The sequence below is a fragment of the Pelodiscus sinensis genome, chromosome 1 (assembly GCF_049634645.1).
Source record: "Pelodiscus sinensis isolate JC-2024 chromosome 1, ASM4963464v1, whole genome shotgun sequence".
In the NCBI taxonomy this organism is placed as follows: Eukaryota; Metazoa; Chordata; order Testudines; family Trionychidae; genus Pelodiscus; species Pelodiscus sinensis.
The window spans coordinates 300,125,053-300,134,782 of record NC_134711.1 but is presented as its reverse complement, the minus strand read 5'-3'; positions in this window follow the sequence as shown (position 1 = coordinate 300,134,782).

Sequence of the window (9,730 nt, the reverse complement as noted above, 5' to 3'; positions counted from 1 at the left end):
AGGGCTCACCAAATGAAATTAATAGGTAGCAGGTTTAAAACAAACAAAAGGAAGTTTTTCTTCACACAGTGCACAGTTGGCCTGTGGAACTCCTTGCCAGAGGAGGTTGTGAAGACCAGGACTTTAACTTTAACAAGTTCAAAAAAGAACTAGATACATTCATGGGCTGTGTCTACATTGGCATCCCTTTCCGGAAAAGGGATGCTAATGAGACCAGTCGCAATTGCAATTCCAACTTGAAAGTAGGAATAAGAAATCCTCCGGAAAAGGTCTTATTTTCCGGAGAATCGCGTCTAGACTGGCGCTTTTCTCCGGCTTATCCCCAAGCCGGAAAAAAGCGGCAGCCATGTAAATGCAAATGCCGCGGGGGATATTTAAATCCCCCGCGGATTTGCAATTGTGACTGGTCTCATTAGCATCCCTTTTCCGGAAAGGGATGCCAATGTAGACACAGCCATGGAGTATAGGTCCATCAATGGCTATTAGCCAGGATGGGTAGGAATTGTATACCTAGTTTCTCTTTGCCAGCAGTGGAGAACGGGGGGCAGGGATGGATCACTTGATAGTAACCTGTTCTGTTCATTCCCTCTGGAACACCTGGCCTTGGCCACTGTTGGAAGACAGGATACTGGGCTAAGCGGACTTTTGTTCTGACCCAGTATGGCCATTCTTATGTTCTGACTGCACTTGCATCGAGCATACTTTTGATGGTTGTGAAACCACAAGTAATACCATTCCATCCGCTTGAATGCCCTGAATAAAAGTATAAAAAAATCAAAGGTCTATATCTAATTTAGAACATTTTGAGGGATGAGAAGGGATAGGTTTTGTGGAGCAATTAAATTTGCTAATTTGGAGCACTTGGTTCTTTTCCTCTGCCACTAAGCCATCTGTTAGAAGGAAGTCACCTCCAACTCCAATAGGCATGTTGGTTTTGGATTCTTTTTCATATAACCCAGAATGATTCCAGGCCAGATGATTGCCGTGAAGATTTGAGAAGCCCAGGAGTAGGATTCAGCCCCTCCAGCAACTTCAAAGGGAAATGTTATTTCTTCACAAAGCACCAGAGGAGCCAAGTAAGGAGTAGGTCCTTATACCTCTCTCAAAAGCCATAGCCTGCATTTCCTTTCCATCTGGCATTTGCAAAGGCACAGGATGCACAAGGAATGACCAAGCCCTCTGCCTGGTAAGTATTTCTGTTAGGACTAGTCATAAAAAGTGAGTGAATGACTTCACATGACTAGATGTGGACACTCATGTTTGGTAATGATGGCCTATGTCTCTATAAATAATTGTGGTACACACATATATATAGGAGGACACAGGGTTTCCACCATGAAGAACTTGACTTTATTCCAAAGCTTGGTCAATAAGTGATATGGGTGAATCGTCTTTCAATGAAACAAGCACTCATGTGTTAGTGTGGGTTGGGTTATTAGAATCAGGCTCATAAGTGCTAAATGTTGCAGCTGTTATTTAATTAATATTGCATATATTGCAAGCAGGCATGCAGTTTTGTCTAATAAAATAAATAACAGTACTGTATTTTCCCAGTCTGGTGCTAGTGTAACTTCACTAACTTTCCGTGTCGTTCCACACCTGTAAGGTCTGTGACACCTGAGATTTCATACACAAGAAATCCCAAGGTAAGATAAAGTACATTTTAAACATTCCACTTTTAAAACCAGTGGCAAACTGTGGTTTCATTTGTTTCATTGTCCCACCTAAAATGGACTGAGAAATACAACCCAATTCAGGAAGTCATAGGACACGGTTGTGTCAGGCCTTTCTCCTAAAGATTGTAGATTGTATCTTTCCCAAAGCAAATGGACTATTGATTCTGACCTCTTTAAGTGGTCAAGAACACAGACTGCCACTGTTGACCTGAGTAAGTGCTTTAAAGGAAATTAAAACCTCAGTTCTTCAGGACAGGAAGTAAGGGTTATGGGTATTTGTGTCTTGTAGAGCACCAACTGCATCATCAGTGCTTGAAAAATAACACTGTCCCAAATGTGTGTTTTTTCAGCCTCTGTTAAGAAAGCACCAGGAAGGCACAGACCACTCCTGGAAACTGAAAAAAAAAGTGTAGGGTAAATTTCCAGAAGAACTTTTATTCCTAGAAATTTTCTGTGCCCAGAGGTATGCGTATGGTTTATTTTAGGATTCAAGAATAAAACAGACCAAGAGCATCTTAGGACAGAAGCTAAACTGGAGAGATTTACTTCTCATGTCCTCTAAACTGGCCAGGAGAAAGAACAGTCTCATCAACCACTGGCAGTTTGTTCTAAATTTCTTCTGAAGCATTAAATAGACACAATTTGATGAGATCAAATAATAATTGTGACACTGACAGGCTAAGATCCAGTCCAAAGTCCTCATGTCTCAGCTGGACACTTCTAAGAGATATATACTTGGAATCTATTCTGGCTCACTTGGGGATTAATAGTGATAAAATAGGTATTAGGATGATAAGAAATTGTTTAAAAGTCTCAGGACTAACAAAAATGACACACAATATATATATTTATTAGTGGCTAAGGTGCCACAGGACCACTCCTTGTTTTTAAAAAGTTGTTTTTAAAGAAAATGTTTAGTGTTTCATTTCTATTGAAAGCTTGTGAGCTGCTGCATGCATCAATCTCACTTGTACTATCTGTGTTCCGTGCTGTAATGCCAGATCTGAGTGCTTGCACTGTGAGCATCTATGACTATATTAAACACCATGCAGGCAAAAGGCATACATTAGTGTGAAGAGCTGCTTTTCTACAAAAACTCTTGTGTCCATTCTCAAAGAGGATACACATTGATACCAGACAGGCTCTGGGTCCATCTCATAGACTCATTGGCTGTGTCTACACTGCACCCCTTTTACAGAAAAGGGATGCAGATTAGACACTTTGGAATAGCAAAATCTGTGGGGGATTTAAATATCCCCCGCGGTATTTGCATTAACATGGCTGCCGCTTTTTTCCGGCTTGGGGATAAGCCGGGGAAAAGCGGCAGTCTAGACGTGATTCTCCGGAAAATAAACCCTTTTCCAGAGGATCTTTTATTCCTACAAGCCGGGGAAAAGCGGCAGTCTAGACGTGATTCTCCGGAAAATAAACCCTTTTCCAGAGGATCTTTTATTCCTACTTTAGGAATAAAAGATCCTCCGGAAAAGGGTTTATTTTCCGGAGAATCACGTCTAGACTGCCGCTTTTCCCCGGCTTATCCCCAAGCCGGAAAAAAGCGGCAGCCATGTTAATGCAAATACCGCGGGGGATATTTAAATCCCCCGTGGATTTTGCTATTCCAAAGTGTCTCATTAGCATCCCTTTTCTGGAAAGGGATGCCAATGTAGACACAGCTATAGACTTTAAGGTCAGAAGGGACCATTATGATCATCTAGTCTGACCCCCTGCACAGTGCAGGCCACAGAATCTCACCCACCCCACCCAGAATAATCCTCTCACCTATATCTCAGATATTGAAGCCTTCAAATACTTTGAAGACCCCAAGATGCAGAGAATCCTCTAGCTGTGATCTGTACCCCATGCTACAGAGGAAGGCGAAAAACCTCCAGGGTCTCTGCCAATCTACCCTGGAGGAAAATTCCTTCCTGACCCCAAATATGGCGATCAGCTAAACCCTGAGCATGTGGGCAAGACTCATCAGCCAGACACCCAGAAAGTTCTCTATAGTAATTCCTATCATCCCTCCATTGACCTATTCCCACTAATAATGAATGGTCAATTAATTACCAAGATCATGTTATCTCATCAAACCATCCCCTTCATAAACCCATCTAGTTTAATCTTGAAACCAGATAGATCTTTTGCCCCCACTACTTCCCTTGGAAGGCCGTTCCAGAATCTCACTCCTCTAATAGTTAGAAACCTTCATCTAATCTCAAGTCTAAACTTCCTACTAGCCATCTTATATCCATTTGTTCTTGTGGCCACATTGGTATTAAGCTTCAATAATTCCTCTCCCTCCCTGGTATTTATCCCTCTAATATATTTAAAAAGTGCAATCATGTCCCCCCTCAGCCTTCTTTTGGTTAAGGTAAACAAGCCAAGCTCCTTGAGTCTCCTTTCATAAGACAGGTTTTCCATTCCTCAGATCATCCTAGTGGCTCTTCTTTGTACCTGTTCCAGTTTGAATTCATCCTTCTTAAACATGGGAGACCAGAACTGCACACAGTATTCCAAATGGGGTCTCACCAATGCCTTGTATAATGGCACTAACACCTCCTTATCCCTACTGGAAATACCTCGCCTAATACATCCCAAGATCGTATTAGCCTTTTTCACGGCCATGTCACAATGGCGGCTCATAGTCATCCTATAATCAACCAGGACTCCGAGGTCCTTCTCCTCCTCCGTTACTTCCAACTGATGTGTCCCCAGTTTATAGCTAAAATTCTTGTTATTAATCCCTAAATGCATAACCTTACACTTACCATCTTATGAATGGAAACTCCCCACATCTGGATGGAGGAACCAGCAACAAAAGGACTAAGGACCATTTTTTGCTCTGCTCTTCTTTTCCTGAAGATGAGTTATGCAAGTGGAGGCCTCCAGTCATCAGTTGAGTTTGCAGTTCAGAGCACACGGAGGAGGGGAATAAAACCCCAAAGCAAAGAAACCAAGGATCTCTATAAGGCTTGGACTCATAACAGAAGGTATTATTTGGCATACACAAGAGATTCCCAGCTTCATAGCCTGGGATTGGTCCTGCCTTGGGCAGGGGGCTGGACTTGATGACTTCCTGAGGTCTCTTCCAGCTCTATGATTCTATGACAGCTAGAACGTATTGATTATTGCCTATTCCCACCTAAACGTAAGACTGAAATTCACGTGTGTGTCTATGTTTGCTTGCTTTGGCCTTGTAAATAACGGTCTCGTTTCCTTTTCCTATTTAATAAATTTTAATCTAGTTTACTGTGGTATTGGCTACAAGTGAAACCTAAAGCACAACTGACCTGGGGTAAGTGACTGGTCCTTTGAAATAAGGAGTAACCTGAATATTGATGTAATTCTTGGTGTAGGAAGCCATCTATCACAGAGATAGGCTCACCTGGGGGCCAAGACAGACCGGAGAACTCAAGGGGACCGTCAGGCTATTAAAGTGCCTGATGAGCTTGCACTTGGCGCAGTGGGTTAGTGAAGTGTAGAACCCAAAACCAGTTTGGGGTTTGTACCCTAGTTCTTAACAGTCTGCCCTGAGGTTGGTACATGCACACTTGCCCCGCACTTGGGAGAGTTACAAGAGAAGTAATTATACTGTGCTTATCCAGGCCTCTCATCCACAGATGTCAAAGCTCTTAGCAAAGGTGGGTCAGATTAGCCCCACCTTTAAGAGAAGCACAGAATGGGCCCTCCCAAGAATCCACAGTGAGGCATTCGCCGAGTCAGGCATACACTGGCGGTCGCCTGGCACAGAGTCCAGGGCTATGGTTTCTGGACCATGCTGCCTACAACCCCACCAAGCTTGAGATTGCAGCAGGTGGCAATGAAGTATTGATTCCTGGCTTGTGGATAATTCTGTGTTTGAATAAGCTTCCCCAAAGGGCAAAGGCTACTCTGAGGAAAAGCACTAGGCTCTGAAACAGTAACATAGGCTGGGAGCAGTAGATCATGCAGCATCAGGGTGAAGAGTCACATCTTAAATAGGAGCACATTTAACTCTGAGCTCTTAAGACTCAGAAGCCTTCTCTTTAAGGAGGGATTGCTGGGAAGATGGCTTTCCTCCCAGTTCTCACGTTTGCTGCCAGCCTTTCAGATCCCTTCCGCCCAAAGACACATTTTTCCATTCCTCCCCTAGGTTTCTGTTTAACAGATGAAAGCTTGTCTTCCATCCAGGGCAGCCTGTTTCCTACAGCTTCCGTTTCACCTTCCAGCACCTCCAGAGGTGATTCAATATTTGGTTAAGACGGTGGTGATGACGTCACTGCAGATAAGGGGGAGGCACAATTAAAATGTTACTCAGCTTTTCTGTTTCACGTCGTGAACCGGATTGTGCCCCTTGGATCAGAGCCTGGAAGGGCAGCGGCATTGCCCCGTCAGAGGGAGTGGTTCCTGGCTTAAAGGCATCTTTGGTGCCTGCAGAGAAAAGACTTTGCCCCTAGTTTGGGATTCGTGCATGGAAAGGGCACAAGGGCAGCACAAACTGAGGAAAAGGGGTGCACATAAGCCCCTGAGCAAGGAGTTTAACTCCACCACTACCCTGTGTATCATGCAAGTGTGCAGCCAGGAAAATTGCCACATCTTTTATCTGGTTTGTAAGATGAAAATAAGCCCTTGTTCTTACCTCCCCATCCACTTCACTGCCATCTGCACAGTGCTCAGTTGCCATTTTGCCTGCCAGCCCCTCCCCCGTGCCATGTGACATGCTCTATAACAGTGGTCTCCAACCCTTTTAAGCACAAGATCACTTTTTGAATGTAAGTCAGTCCAGGATCTACCTCAAACCCAAATACCCCTGCTCCACCCCTTCACTGAGGCCCCGCCCTCCTCACTCTATGAAGATGGGGTACAGGAGAGACGGACAAAGAGACATCAGTGCCCCCCGCCTCTGTCTCCCCCACCCTGCACAAGCAAGAGGCTCCCAGGGCAGCTCTGAGGCTCTGGGCAGGAGCATCATGGCAGTGCGGGTAGGGGCAGCTGAAGTGTCAGTTCTTGACAGCCTCTCAGCCAAACCAGTCAGGATCACCTGTCAGAGGCTCCACGCTCTATTGGTTGATCCCAATCTACTGGTTGGTGACTACTGCTCTATAACTTCTCCATAAGGGGCAGGCCTGGAGACTTCCAGAAGCTGCTCCCATGCGGCTACTTTCAAAAGAGAGAACAGGAGACAAAGCAAGGGAGACCCTGCTGTGATTTGTGGGAGGGAGGAGCGGAGGGGGGGATACAGCAGCACTGCAGGGGGAATGATCACCTGCCCAAATAAGCCAAGAGCTTGTCTCCAGTGAGCTGTAGGGGTGGGCCTGGCATCCTGCAGCAGCACCCAACCTGCTTCCCTGCAACAGGGCTAAGTAAGAAGGGAGCCATTGAAAACAGCTGTGTGAGCTGTGTGGCAGAAAGGGTCTGAAGCAGAGCAGGGGCAATGTGGGGAGGGGAGAGGAAGGTGCCTGCTCCTTGATCCATGCCAGAGCAGGATTCCACCCAGGGAAATGACAAGGGTGAAATTCTGTGCCAGGTTAAGTGCTTGGGGCTGAACTGTGTCCAATAAGGTCACGTCCTGCGGGAGAGCTCAGTGTGTAAACTAAAAGGAAGATGCTTGTTCCAGCACCAAAGCTGTTCAGTCCAATGGACAGTTCCATGGGGATTTCCTTGTCAGTTAACAGTCCTCCAGAAGGCCCAGTGTTCTGCAGAAATCTGCACAGCTCTGCTACATCTGTCCCAGACATGAGCACTGGCTCGCTTCAGTCCCTGTGCAGCACTCTGACAGTGTGTCGGGGCGGAGGAGGCCTGACTTCAGGGCAGGAACAGCATAGGGCCATTACTTGCAAACCTACACTGACCCCTTTATAGCCGCCAGGATAGGGAGCTTGCTGGGAGTGGGTGTCACAGACCATAAGGAAGTTTCTATAATCCTCTAGACTGGCAATAAATTATAGTGACCAACATCGCTCCACCCATCCTGTGGCCCTCACCACAGAATCTGTCCCTGGATTCTTGACCTTTTGGGTGGATAAGTGACTTGACCAATCTTCACTGTCATAGGGGTTGTCACATTATTGGATTTTAAAGGTCATTGCTGCACCCATGGCGGGGGGTGGGAAGTGCCCCAAAAGTCTATACAAAGGGGCCATGTGAGGTGTCACATGAAAGCTTGTGTTCTACTGATTCTGTATATGCTATTCATGTACTTGTATGATATCTGTGTGTGGAGTTATAAATATGTGCTCTGTGTTGATGCTGGAAAATTCTCTGTCTGAGGCAGAGCAATGTGCCAGGAATCTGTTTGTTTAATGGCTATACTGATGAGCAAGGCTCCAGGGACAAAAGATCTCCAAATGCCAAAGACACACCTGGGGAATTAGGGTATGTCTACACTACAACGTTAATTCGAACTAACTTAGTTCGAATTAACTAATTCGAACTAAGCTAATTCAAACTAACGCGTCTAGAACTAAAAACTAGTTCGAATTAGCGTTTTGCTAATTCGAACTAGCAAGTCCACATTGAGTGGACCCTGAACAGGGCTTAAGGATGGCTGGAAGCAGTGCCGGCAGGGCATCAGAGGAGGACTTAGAGCGTGGAGCTGCTGTCTCAGGCTAGCCGAGGGCTGCGCTTAAAGGGTCCCGACCCCCACCCTGGACAGACAGTTCTAAGGGGTGCCCCGCTTGCAAAGCAGTCCTGGCTTGGATTGCCCGGAGTACCCACACTGGGCACATCACACCACTCGGCCATCAGACCGGCTGCACTTGCCGCAGGCTGCCATCTGGGGAGATGGGGCAATCGGGGGGCTGCAGGAGAGCTTCCACCCCCAGAAGCCCGCAGAGCCAGCCCAGTCCTCCCCATCGGGGGCTCGTACCCCATTCCTCCCTCACCTCCTTCCACTTACCCTTCCCTAGCCCCCCTTCTTATTGATGTACAAAATAAAGGTAACGTTTCTTCCAACATTGACTCTGTCTTTATTGAACAAAACTGGGGGAGACTGGGAAAAGGAGGTGGGAGAGGGGAAGAGAAAGGCTGGGAGAGGGGAGGGCGACTAACATGATCAGAGGTTGGGAACAGGTCCCAGATGAAGAAAGGCTATGAGACTGGGACCGTTCAGCTTAGAAAAGAGGAGATGGAGCGGGGACAGGATAGAGGTCTCTAAAAGCAGGGGTTGGGTGGAGAGGGTGCATTCATAAAAGTTCTTCATGAGTTCCCATAAAGAAGGACTAGAGGACACCAAAGGAAAGGAATGGGTAGCAGGCTTGAAACTCGTAAGAGAAAGTTGTTCTTCTTGACAAAGCAAAGAGTTAACCTGTGGAACTCCTTGCTGCAGGAGGCTGTGAAGGCTACAACTAGAACAGAGTTGAAAGGGAAGTGAGATCAAGTCATGGAGGTTGGGTCCATGGAGTAGTCTTAGCCAGGGGGTAGGAGTGGTGTCCCTGCCCAAAGTTTGTGGAAGGCTGGAGAGGGATGGCACGAGACAAATGGCTTGGTCACTGTCTTCGGTCCATCCCCTCCAGGGTCCCTAGGGTTGGCCGCTGTCGGCAGACAGGCTACTGGGCTAGATGGACCTTTGGTCTGATCCAGGACGGCCATTGTAAGCTCAGGGCTCAGGGTCGGGGGTCTCAGTGGACCCCCTTGATTTTCATGGACACCTGCTCCTGGGTGGCCAGGCTGGCAGCTCTCCTGCCCTAGACGGCCACTTTCCTGTGCCTAGTGCGGAGATCGTGGATGAGGTCCACGATGTCCGCACTAGCCCAGGAAGGTGCCCGCCTCTTGCGGTCCCGGGCAAGCTCCCGGGAGCTGCCAGCCTGGTCCCGGGAAGAGGGGGTGGGCTGGGAGACATCGGGTGGCTGGCTCTGTGCCGTGCCAGGTGCAGGGTCTGCTGGCTGGGTGCTGGCAGGCTTGCACCTGGCACGGGCACCGTAGCCAGCCCGTGCCCCTTTAAGGAGTCCGGGGCCGGGAGGGGGGCATAGAGTTTCCCTGGTGTTGGCCAGAGTCTACACTTGCTGAGGATCTGGTCACATGTATAAAAAACAAACAATGCTATAGCAACCTAGTGCTTTCTCTTTTTTTTATTT